This window comes from Epinephelus fuscoguttatus, linkage group LG14, assembly GCF_011397635.1.
Source record: "Epinephelus fuscoguttatus linkage group LG14, E.fuscoguttatus.final_Chr_v1".
Lineage (NCBI taxonomy): Eukaryota > Metazoa > Chordata > Actinopteri > Perciformes > Serranidae > Epinephelus > Epinephelus fuscoguttatus.
This window is the reverse complement of record NC_064765.1, coordinates 15,553,139-15,565,817: the sequence shown is the minus strand read 5'-3', so window position 1 is coordinate 15,565,817 and position 12,679 is coordinate 15,553,139. Positions and strand designations below refer to the sequence as shown.

The 12,679-nt window shown below is 42.1% G+C and overlaps 1 long non-coding RNA gene across 1 annotated transcript in view; it reads right to left on the bottom strand.

The window, feature by feature from the left end:
• The window catches only part of LOC125901408 (uncharacterized), a 47,607-nt gene that overhangs the window by 15,203 nt on the left and 19,725 nt on the right, over positions 1-12,679 (bottom strand). The window lies entirely within an intron of this gene.

The window sequence follows — 12,679 nt, the reverse complement described above, 5'->3', positions numbered from 1 at the left end:
CCTTTGAACTGCTGGGGGACGTTGGCTGTGCATTGTTTCGTGGAGAGTGCCCTGTACATCATTGTGTCTGATGTATAGGGGCGCAGATAATTAGAAAGCTGACAGTATATTCATTAACAGGATTCTTTTAAACTTTAAAACCACTAATTTAGGGTCATAATAATTAGTGTCAGTGACAGGACAAAGATAGAAAATGTATTTTTAAACTTTAAAAATGTTTTGACTGGTATAATGTGTCAACATTAGCTACAACATTAGCTGATTTTTTTTTTTTTTTTTTTTTTGCTAGCAAGTCAGGTTTGTTAGTTTTTTTCCTACTGGAGCATGCACAGACCCTCAGGCCCTCTAATGGCCACTGGGCTTCTCTTTGATGCCTGCATATCAGCATCAAAAACGAGGGAGGCTGCTAAAGGAGGAGAAGACGGAGAAGAATTTCATTTTGAAGTGGCTGAAGGCAGCAGAGAAGGGGCTGAAGGGGGGAAGGTACGTGTGTGTGTGTCTTCAGGAAAAACAGGGTTAAGGGGGGGTGTCTTTTCAGCAGCTTGACAGAGCAATTACAACATTTCAACTGATCTCCTCCTAAAGTCGAGATACCATCAGCCAGTTATGGTAATTGTCTGGCCTGTTCATTATCCCACTACCCTATACAAAGAGAGGATGCGTGTTTATTAAAAGGCTCAGAGAGGGACGTTTATATAAGCTCAGCACACCCAGTGAGCCTGCTGTTCAGTTTACCAGCCTCCAGTCAAGCCCTTAAAGTTTGTGTTTGACGGCAAGTCCCAAAATGCCTCATTGAGTGTCATCAGCCACGTGAGTCTTTAGAACCTCAGGAAATAGAGAGATAAATGTGTGTGTGGAGGAAGGTAGGCGGGGTGGGGGGGGGCTGGGGTCTATTACAGAATGAGTCCTTAAAAAACAGATTGAGGGCTTTGTCATTCCTATGTGACGTGCCATTCAGTCTCCTGTAAGTGCTCGTTCTCACGCAATTACAGGTGAGTCATTATGCAGCAGGTCTATTGACACTGCTCGACTAATTGACTGGGTGAAGTCTTCAAAAAGCTTTTTATTTGGACCATCCACCGTAAAAGCCGAGTGTTTATAGATAGTAAACCTCCCCGCAGGAACAAAAGAAGATGATCCTCGCTTGCATTGCCTTGTTTGAGTGGGTGCACTCCATACCTCTATCGCTGAAATCTTCCCTTTCTCCCCCCCCTCGGAGTCACCAGATGTTAGGGATCTGAATGTGTGTGTAAACCAGTCACGTGTCACAAAATACATTACAAACCAATGAAAATTCGATTTCTGTGTTTCCGTAAAGTTAAAGGCACAGTTCAGTTTTGACAAAAGGTGACTGTAAATCCTGTTTTTAAGAGTTCGAGCCGGCAGCTACATGTTCCCTCTCAGACAGCTCATTGGTGGAGTGATATGCGACCGGGCAAAAAAGTAGTTCTAACTTTCTGAGAGACATGACACAAGAAATAGCCGCAAGAAAAACCTGATTGTGTTGTAGCTGTAAATCTTTTATGTTTTTAACATGATGTCATGCCGACTGGCTGAGAAATCTTTGTTGAGTAAGGCTACAACCACTGAGGTTTTTATTTTAAAACAAAAACAGTCTCTCTAATCTCTATCCACACTAACACGCACATTCACATACACTGAGCATGCGTGTGCCTGTGTCTGTTTTATGTAGGGCTGATACCACTTGTGAAGATGTGGGATTGTCACACATCTCTTAATAAAGCTTGCCTCCTGCACATGTAGGCAGTAGTAACACTATAAAATGCAGAATTTAACTGACCAAGACAGCTGCTAGCACAGACAACAAGGTCAGAAAGCCCTGTAATTCTTTATCCATGTTGTATTAACCTCTGGCAGTCAAGGCTGATTTCATTTGTTTTCTCCTGCATGATACAACATGGGTGTCTCATCATTTTCAAAAGTCTCTGCCCATCCAGATGGAGTTTTCAAACTAGCAGCATTTTCAAAGGTCTCCATTTTAGGTGTTTGAAAATGCAGGTGTGGACCTAAGGTGTAAATGACCAAAGCCTAAGTCTGTCTACCTCACGTAAAAAAAAATCCACACTATACCTTTAATATTTTAATTTGGTTATGTTAACTACTGCTGCATAACTTTGAGGTCAGTCTGCATTGAGGTCTTTCACATGTTCATGTTTTTCCAATGGCAGCCGGAGGTGGTAAGTAACAAAGGTGCGTCTTTACTGTACATAAGTTAGCAGTTTTGTACTTTGACTGAGGCCATGTCTACGAGGTGTGTGTAATCACCTGAAAATAAGAACTGATGTGTTTTCGTTACCTTAGAATGAGCCACTTCTATCTACATAGGGAACATGTTGCACCGCCATGTTTCTACAGTAGCCCAGAGCAAACAAATCGAACACTGGCTCTTGTAGGGCCATTTGCGTTTTCACATTGGCCACCACAGCTGGATCCCCATCTGCCCCTAGCATTGTTGGAGTTACACTGGTTTGTAATCTGTTCAGTGGTTTTACTGGTTTAAAACAAACAACTCAGTTTGTTTAGGAGAGGTGGAGACCTCTGTGGATAATTCAAATCCCGTTAGAAACCTCTGAATTTCTGAATCTTAAATTATCAAAGGACAAAGGCGGGCAAATATTACAGGTGCTAGGCTAGCAGCCCGTTACTGACGAGCCGAACTGTGTCAGAGATCCATAGATTTGTAATGTGAAACTGCTTTATTTAGTGTTTTTACCATTTTAAATCATTTGATTGGATAATTTCACTCGTGGTAAAAACCTCCTCAACAATGCGTACTGAATAAATTTTAGTTGGCAGAAGTTTTCGCTAGTTGCAATATGCATTTACCGCTAGACGCCTCAAAATTCCTCTAAATGATAAGTGTGAGATGTAAAAAACAACAACAAAAACACACACAACTGCTTAACTCTCAAAATATTCAATTTAACATGATCAAAAATAGAAACAAATGGTAAATCCTCTAATTTCAAAACTGGAAAAAGCAAATATTTGGCTTTTTTCCCCACGATATCTTGAATTTTCTGTTGATCCACAAATCAGTTACTTGGCTAACTGTCCCAGCTGTAATGCTCACTAAATCATTTTTCCCTCAGGTTTAGTCCTCTCACACTAAACCATAATGTTTTTTACCCCTCAACATGGAGCTGGAGAACCTTTTTTTCATCCTGTCGAAACTGGAAAACAGCTATCTCATGTCATCGTGTGGATGTGTTTTCTAATTTTGAAAAATTTCTTTCACTGCCAACTCCTTTTGTGATCTATTGTTGGTACATCCAACCATGTGATACCTCTGACAACTTTTTCTTTATCATGTCAGGTGAGTTAATGATCATAAAGTATTGATTTAATTGCATCCAAATGTACCTCACTGAGTACTTTTAGCTTGGTTAACATATAACATGTACAACAAAAACCAAGAGATATCGAAGTGAAAGTCAAATTAAAACAGAAATAAGTGCCCAGAAGAGACAGAACAGAGGTTTAATCTGCCGGCGTGACGCATTCTGAAATATTTAATATTTTATCCATTTACTGCCAATCCCCGTTGCCAAAGTTTTGACATACCAACAGAAGACAAACAAAACTGTCAAGAGCGAGGTCGGTAACTGGGGCACTGCTTCTGCAAGTACATGCTGCTCTTGAAAATTTCAAGTCTAATTTTTAAATGCCTTGAACACCACAAAGGAAATAATGCTCACTTTCGTCATATTAGGGTGGCGTCAGTAGTTGTGAACAGCTGTGGAGATCTCAAAACATCTACAAATAAAACCAAAACTATCTGCAAGACTAGATACGACTTGAGGTATCTAGGGTGGAACTGACCCTCAAAGAACAAAAAAAACAGCAGTGTTACTCTACTGTACAAGAACAAGTGTCTATGGACCATGTGTGGAGGACAGGATGCGTCACGCTGCACCGCGCTAGAGTCCCAAACTGGAAAGAGTTAGTCGACGCTCTCTTGTTCTGCTCTGTTTGGTAGAGAATCAGGAGGGGCTATCGTGATGATAGCTCATGTCAGTGCTGCTCCAGGTCACGGCCTCTTGTTTCACTCTCCCACTCATACTTCCACACACATGCACGGACACACACACACACATTCTTTATTATAGCCTTTTTCAGGGTATATCATTTTTACACAAAGACACACACGCACACACACTCAATACACAGGTCTGAAACCTTAGACCCTTTCCGCTGTCCATCTGTAGGGGTTATCTGTGTGACACCTCCTCTCACCCCTGTCTGTGACTCATCTCCACTCATCACACACACCTCGGAGCGAGCACATGGCAGCCGGGACGCTACACGGTGCATTTGAGGGGATAAGGCTGTCATCGATGGAATACTTTGGCCTTGGGGTCACAGGCACAAAACGCATACTCACAGAGACACACAATGTGGTGCAGTACAGTGCATGTAGAGATGGTAACAGCAGAGGAGGATGTCACTCTGCAGGGTTCACACACAGGTGAATTCATCATAAAACAAGTGCATTGCTTTAGTTGACAGAAAAGTAGTTTACTACACTCACTACACTCAAGGCTCAAAATCTTCAGGGCAGTTAATTCCAGTCATTTAACTATTTCATTGGTGGCATTTATCTTTATTGTTTGGGTTCTTTTGATTCAATTCCATTTACTTTCTGTTGGATTTTTGTCTGATTTTATTTGCCTGAAATGTTTTAAATCCTGGTTCAGCCATATGTAAAGCACTTTGTAACGTAGTTTGGAAAGTGCTTCAAAAAGAAAGTTAATTAATATTAATAAAATACACTTGAAAGCCTGTCTCTATATGCCTAAGCTATTTTATTTTTACAAAGTACTTGTGCTATAGGGCTGCTACAAAGTCCCTTCTTCAAGCTGCTTTTGATTTTTACACAGAAGCAAACAACAGCAGCATCATGCCGCCCCGGTGTGTGATTTGAGACAACAAGCTGGTGTTCCGGAAACAAGAGGCGTGACGTGTAACACAACAGTGTCAGCTTCTAGTGTGACATATAACTTATGTGTTGGCAGCACTTTCTAAACAATAACAATGGCGTGATATGGTAATAACAACCATTTAGCGTCCCTGTTATATGGCAGCTGATCTCGTCCTTCGCTCGGAGTGTAAGAAGCTCCCTGACCTCATTGTTTCCCCAATTTGTGGACATTTTTGGCTGCTGTTCTTCCTTGAATTAGCCTCACACTGCTACTACCTGCCTTATAAATTTCCTGGCAGTTGGTTGCACAGATAATGCATTGTCAGAAATGCCACATCCGTCCTGTCCTGCTGGCTGTTGCTATACACAGACATTGATTTGGCGCCGTTACTACCTCTGTTGCTGGCTTAAAGGTGAGACAACTCTGTCTCCCCATTCCACAATCGTACATTTATAAAGAACAACGAGGCAGAATAATGGAACTGCAGTGCAAACAAAACAGAATTGCAAAATAAATTTAAAAAGATGGGTGAAAGAAACATTTACATTTCAATGTGTGTGCTTCTCTCAAATTGTTTCAGTATCACTTCAACTAATTCTGACTTTTTCATAGTAAACTGTGATGACAGCAAAATTAAAAGAGATAAGGACGAAGACTTTAACAAAAAGGGCTCAAGGTCAAAAAACAATTTAATAGGAAGGTACATTTTTGGAGCTTGTGTACAAAAATACTGTAGTGGTTGTAGTTTGTTATTATATTATCATTTATCAATCAAAAGAAGACCAACACATTTGTTGGTTCCAGCTGCAGTTTGAGCTGTAAGTTGGAACAAACGTGCAATTTTAAGACATCAAAATGGAGATTTTTCTTTCTCTCACACTGTACAGCCTATATGAGATTAGTCAATTAATTGGAGAAAATAATCAATAATGAAAATAAGTTTTAGCTGCAGCCCTACATTGCCTCTTCAGGTGAGTTGGTTACATTTAGGACAGAGAAAACACTGTTGTTGCTAGCCAAAAGACATCAACTAAAAACACTGATTATGACTGACAGTTGTTAGGGTTTTAGTCATTCTCACCCTCTTTGAGCTTCCTTTAACTTACACTGTGTGTGTGTGTGCTTGCCTTTACATGCACACTTAAGTACACGGTTACAAATGTGCAGTTGCTCGCTCCATTCAGGCTGTTAGCACCCCTGGTGTCTGTCACTGGTGTTAGAAGAAAAACAATGAAGGCCTCTCAAAGAAAGCTTAATAACAGTAATTGCTGCCTGAGTGATTAGAAAGAGTATCAGATATTTCCATCTTGACAACTGTTCCCAAACAAAGCGTACAGGAACAGAGGGTCTGGGGCATGGAGTGTATGAGTGTGTGTGTGTGTAGAGGGGGGGGTTACACACTGACTGTGTGATTAAACCCCCTCGACACTCGTTTCTCTCACCGAGCCTCCCCGACTGGGAAGGGATCGCAGTGGAAATTTCCACTTGTCGAAGAAACAACCCGTGGGTTTAAAATTTGGTGTCAAGTGCCAGTGTCGCTGTGTGGACGGAATGCTTCTTTTGTGGGCGAGTCTCTGGTGTAATTTCGGGCAGGGCAGGGTGTCCCTGCAGTAGGCCTTTCTTCCTCGGGCCCTGTGCAGTTTCATTAGATACGGCTAATGAAAAGATGGCTGCTGGACAGCCTGGCCCCCCGACGCTCCTCTGGCCTGTATTTAGAGCCCCCGCCTCGCATCTCCCACTGAACAGGTGTGCTGGCTGGCCCTCCAGCACTACAGCAACTCACTGAAAACACTTTTCATCCCCATCTTCTCTTTAACAGGCCATGGAAGGTTATTTTCACAAGTTGATTTTACAGCATTATTTTCGTTTAAAGCAACTTGTTTACTTCCATTAAAGGTCTTTATCTTTGTTTTATGGCTTTGGTTTTATACTTGAAACACAAACATAGGTGCCTTCTACTGTTAGCTGTTAAAGTAAACACTTTTACTCTCATACTAATCCCAAGAACATAAAATAAAACATGATTTGTAACCTTATTTACGATTTATTTAGTGTTGTGCACGCTCACACTTCTTAAGAGCTAGCTCAAAGGTCAGTTCACGCAGATTAAAATGAATTACTTCACGTTCATAGTTCGCAATTAGAATTTTGAACCACATTCATAGTCCTGAAAAGACTAGTTCACGTTAATTTCTTCCCTTTTTTTTAAATAAAACAATCTTGTTATGATTATTTACTCGCAGATATGTCCCAAGACAAGTTTGATGCTCTAACTCGATGGGTTGTTTCTAATTCATGGCCAATGTGGCTGATGTCATACTTCTATTTTCAAACCCGGCATTCACAATTTGCATTAAATGTGAGATTTTTTCATTGGAATCGGTACTCTTAATAATAAAACTCCTTCAAATATTCATATAAACTGACTGTAACTGTACCAGTAGCTGCGTTGACTGAATTGCTAGTTGCACTAACCACACAGGTGTTGAAGTCTGTTGCCCTGTCAAATAGTGTTTCCTTCCTCTTAAAATGTGTATCGCGCCCTCTGTGGTTATGTAAAGAAAACAGTTTGATTCAGATTTAGGGGAAAACACAACAAAACAGACAACAACTGTGCGAGCATTGTTAACTGTTGCAAGAGTGAGCACTCACGTCCATGTCAATTAGTTGGAAACATTAAGTTCACGGTTCACCAAAAACATGACCATGCTCAATCACCCTGCAGACACGTTACATTTAAGTTTAAGTTTATTTACTTTATTAATCCCCCTGAGGGGAAATTCAATGTTTTCACTCTTGCTTGTCAATTACACACAGGTCCGAAAGACACACACATGCACAAACAGGACCTATACATGCACAAAGTGGAGAGATGTCGGAGTGAAGGGGCTGCCCTTGGTGAGGCGCCCCGAGCGGTTGGGGGGTTCGGTGCCTTGCTCAAGGGCACCTCGGCAGTGCCTAGGAGGTGAACTGGCACCTCTCCAGCCACCAGTCCACGCTCCATATTTTGGTCCGGACAGCGACTCGAACAGGCGACCCTCCAGTTCCCAACCCAAGTCCCTATGGACTGAGCTACTGCCGCCACTTGTAGCGTACATGACACGCCCATACAAACCATGTCCATTAGTACAAGACCAACCCACCAACAATGGCTACCTGAACCCTGCTACAACACTAGACTGTAGTGAATAAATAACAAATGTCACGTAGCTGCTCCAGCTGCAGTCATACCTGCTTGTCAATGCACAGCACTGACACAGCTGCATTTATGGTACTTGGTAGCTTCTAGCTTATAACTTTCCATAGTTTGTCCATAACATACATTTATATTTCTGAGTTAACCAAGAAATATGACATATACTGTATGTGCTTTGGTTTAGTGCTGTACTTCTTATATTCAGTACACACCTGTATAATGTTTTGTACAATAATCTAATATGTCTTTCCTGTGGCAACTGTATTTTTAATATAAATATTTTGGGTTGATGAGGACCAAACTGGAATCAGAACTACCAGATCAATCACACAATGAGCGTTTTTTTGAGACAGTGCACAGCCATTACTCTTTTCTTTATGAGTATAAGCACTTTTCTACATCGCAGGGTTAATATACACAAGTTAGGCTGTTCTCATGCACTGTTTATTCATTTACCTAGGAAAAGTAATTTATCATAGTTCATATACAACTCACGTAGATGTGAAGGCTGCAATCACATGACTAGTGCACTGATGGGAGGAAAGGAGGAAGGAGGCCATGTAATAAGGGAAGTTGGGGTGGTGGGTAAGTTTCATAACACAGGACTTTCCCCCAGGAGATCGGAAACATGTGAAACCAAGTGGACTTTAAGGTATTTTAAGATACGCTGTCACCATGCCTCTATTCCTAAACCTAGCCACAGTAACTTTACTTTCTCCATAACTTTGCGATAGGTATGTAATGTCATTCCTGGGGGGCTAATTTGTGAGATATCATATAAACCATTGTATTAGCATACATTGACAATCAACTTAAATGCATGAATAAGATAGAAATGGAAATATAGGGATGTAGCCATTTACATGTTAGTCTTTCATATCAATATTTGTTGCCCTACAGACGAGAGGCAACATAAAGTGTCACATATTCTTCTCACATCCTTGTCTTTATTTACACATGTGGCAGGAAATTACAGACAGTGAGTAAATCGAGTATCCCTCAGTTCATTTAACAATCTCCACTGCTCTGAAGCCTCTGGCAAACTGAGACGTTGTAAAAAGCCTCCTGTAATTAGACAAAGCTGTTTATGCACAACTGCTCCATTTCGTTCACCCTATTCCCCTTCCTATGAAACACTAATTTGCCTTTCAGCGTGATAATAGTTGATATACAGTATGGTGTCATCTGCTGACAGCTCATTGTTTTGCTCTTACTTACAGAAGCCTATTTCGGCTACTGGCAGCTTTTCCCTCTCAGGTGCATAAATATCTGAGAAGAGGACTGGTGTTTGGCTGGAGCGCGGCCCGAAAGTTAGATCTCAGTGTTTATTTGCTAACAGACTCCCTCTGTGTTCATACGCTGACCCTTTGTGTGGCTCTCTGAGAGGCAGGTGGATTGTGCCTCGGGCTTGCGGGCTACAGTTTGAAAGCAACAACGTGAAACCGGAGCTGTAACATGACCCCCAGGCAATTAGGCCCACAATGAGGACGTTTTTTTTGCATTCGCTCCTTTTGTGTTGCTAAATACTATTTAAGAGCAAATAAAATGAGGAACCTCAGATGCTTTGGCAGAGAGGCCGAGGAAAATGTACAACCAGGTAGCAAATCAGCGACAGATTAAGTTTTTGTGCCTGAGCGATGTCAGGTTGTCTTACATAAGTTGAGGGAGTTGCTCCAACGCATGTCTGTCCTTTGAAGTTGCCCTACCTTGTTGTGCTGCTTTTTTTAGTGTGTGTATGAGCAAGGAGGGGGGTTGGTTGGACTGGACTGGACTAGAGGATGCAAGACCAATGGAGTCCATTTTCGGGGAGAGTTTTACCACAGCAGACCCTTTACCACGTTCACAGGCAGACTATGGAAGCGGGAAAGGTGCAAGGAGGGCTGGAAGAGAGCGAGAAAGAGACCCTGCAGCTCCTTCCCTCCTCCTTCTTTCCCTCCTCCCTTCCGTTGCCATATACCCTTCCCTGAATGGAGTGTGTCTACCGGATCTGCCCAGGATGAAATGTCATATCTTAGACTGATCCTTATCTCTTAATCGCTTCCTTTGTCTCCCATGATTCCCCAGACCCTCCCTGACTTCCCTCCTCGGACACGGCCCTTTGATGTGTCAGCCACAGTTAGGGACGCTGGGGGTGGGATATTTGTGGTGTGTGCATGCATGTGTGTGTTTTAAAGTGGCGGTCTGGTTCTGCTCTGAGCTAACAGGAGCCCCAGAGGTTATCAAGATTCGATGGTGGAGCAGACCACTGGAAAGGGTTGTTGTTGTTTTGTTAAGTTGGTGCTTTGCGTCTCTTGTGGCTTTAGATGCAAAGAGATGGTGTGTGGTGTTACATGCGTGTGTGTGTGTATGGTCCCAAGAATGTCCGTATGGGCTGGAGGGCAGGAGTAATGTGTAACATAGACAGTAATGTGTTCCTGTGTGTGTTTGTGCATTGATGACTCTACTTCGGGTAAAATCTTAAGTGATGATACATCAGTCTCACACACTATCTCTTCGGGCTATAAGTCGATGTTTGCGTGGGTCAGACAGTCAAATGTGAAACAAATGTTAGAAATACAAAAAAGGATACACAAAATACGAATACAGGATCAAAGTGCAAATTCAAAAAGCCTCTGGGTATTACAGATTAATTGCTAGAATCCAGGAAAGTTTCTATCCCAGGTTATTTATATCCTGTCTAAAATTGACATGAAAGATATCATACTCGATCCAGTTATTTTAACCATTTCTAGCCTTGCTGGCAGCAAGGTTCTCTGGATGGTGAGGTCAGTCTGTTGGTCAGTCAGCCAGTCTGTCCGTCACTTTGGTTTACACTGTAACATACATACATTTCCCAACCCGGTCTCATTTCGAAGTCATCGAATACTGGTCCTCAAGCAGTGACTTCTGCATCAGACACCGACAATAAAAGCTGTCCTCTCACGTCTACATGATATGCACCCAGGCACCGTCACTGTGTAACAGGGCCTGACAGCATCGGGGGAAACATGACCGGACAACAGCATAAGTAAAGGGGGCGAAAAGTCCAAGTAAGATGGATGGGAGCAGTGGTGGATAGGTTCAACAACCACAGACTTTCTCTTGGGAGGCCGGTGTTCGTTTTCTAAACCTAACCATGTGCATGTGTTGGCTAACCACGTATGTTTGTTGTTGAAGGAAGAAAATGTCAATTTGGGTGTAGTACTAACATAGTATGAACAGTTTGTGAGACTGTACCTAAACTGTACATTTCCTGTGAAAACTGAATTGTTTTTTCAATCATTTATTCATTTTCCATAACCACTTATCCTGTTTGGGGTCACGAAGTTGTTGGAGCCTATCCCAGCTGACACTGGGCGAGAGGCAGGGTACACCCTGGACAGATTGCCAGACTATCACAGGGCTAACACGTAGAGACAGACCTGCATGTCTTTGGATTGTAGGAGGAAGCTGGAGTACCCAGAGAAAACCCTTGCTGACACAAGGAGAACATGCAAACTCCACACAGAAGGGTTTTGTAAGGACATAATGCATGTAACAGGCTAAAGTTGATATGACGTCCCAGAACGTCAACAACATACACACCCAGGCTACCTTACATGTCATATGTAGGCGTGGCAAGTCCACGATCAAGCGGCTATATGCGATGAGGTCGGAGAGAGAATGTGTTGAAATTTCCATGATGGTCCCCAGGGGATAAATCCTACGGAGTTTTGTGATCTGCTGTCTTTTACTGTAGTCTCACCTGTAGGTCAACATATCCTCATACAACTGTTTGTATGATATCTTCAACATTAACGCCCCTACTGGTTAGGTTAGGTTTAGAAAAAGAATTATGGTTGGGCATCCTATATTACGTACTTGACACCACACACAAACCCCAGTCTCCTGGGTCAAAGTGCTGTGCTTGTTTGACCTGTCCATCTCCATTGTGACATAAAATGTGACCTCACTTCCTCCTTTGCTCCTGTCATATGACAGAGGATAGCCTCAGTGCATAGGTCACGTGATCACAGGCTCCTGGAATAAGATCGTATGCAATATTATACACATTGTTCGTATGACATCTTACAAGAATCACGGTTGGGTGTTGTCACATTAGATTAAGTATGTAATGTGACTGTACATACGTAAAATAAGTCAACATTGACTGTTTACACGAGACACCAGCCCTGTTGTTTGACTAGTCAAACAAAGAGTCAAGAGATGAAATAATAAATGTTCCATGCCCATCCACTGCATAATGGCACATCACAGAACTCCATATACGCGCCCCAGCGAGGGGCAAGCTGAGGATACCTGGCATTCTGGAATACACGTGGGTGACAATAAAGCCTACTGCTGCAAGAACTGACAGGCAGTAAGGACAGTGCACAATTGATATCAGTCATATGCTGTATTCCTGCTTATAGCAATTCATACAAAAGAACTAATAAAAAAAACAGGCTCTAAATTTGAGTGAATGGAGCCTGTCTGGACCAACAGCCTCAGCACATTGACATTTTTGGTTTTTAGTTATCTGTCTTTACAACTATCAGAACAATTGCCATAAAATTTGGTA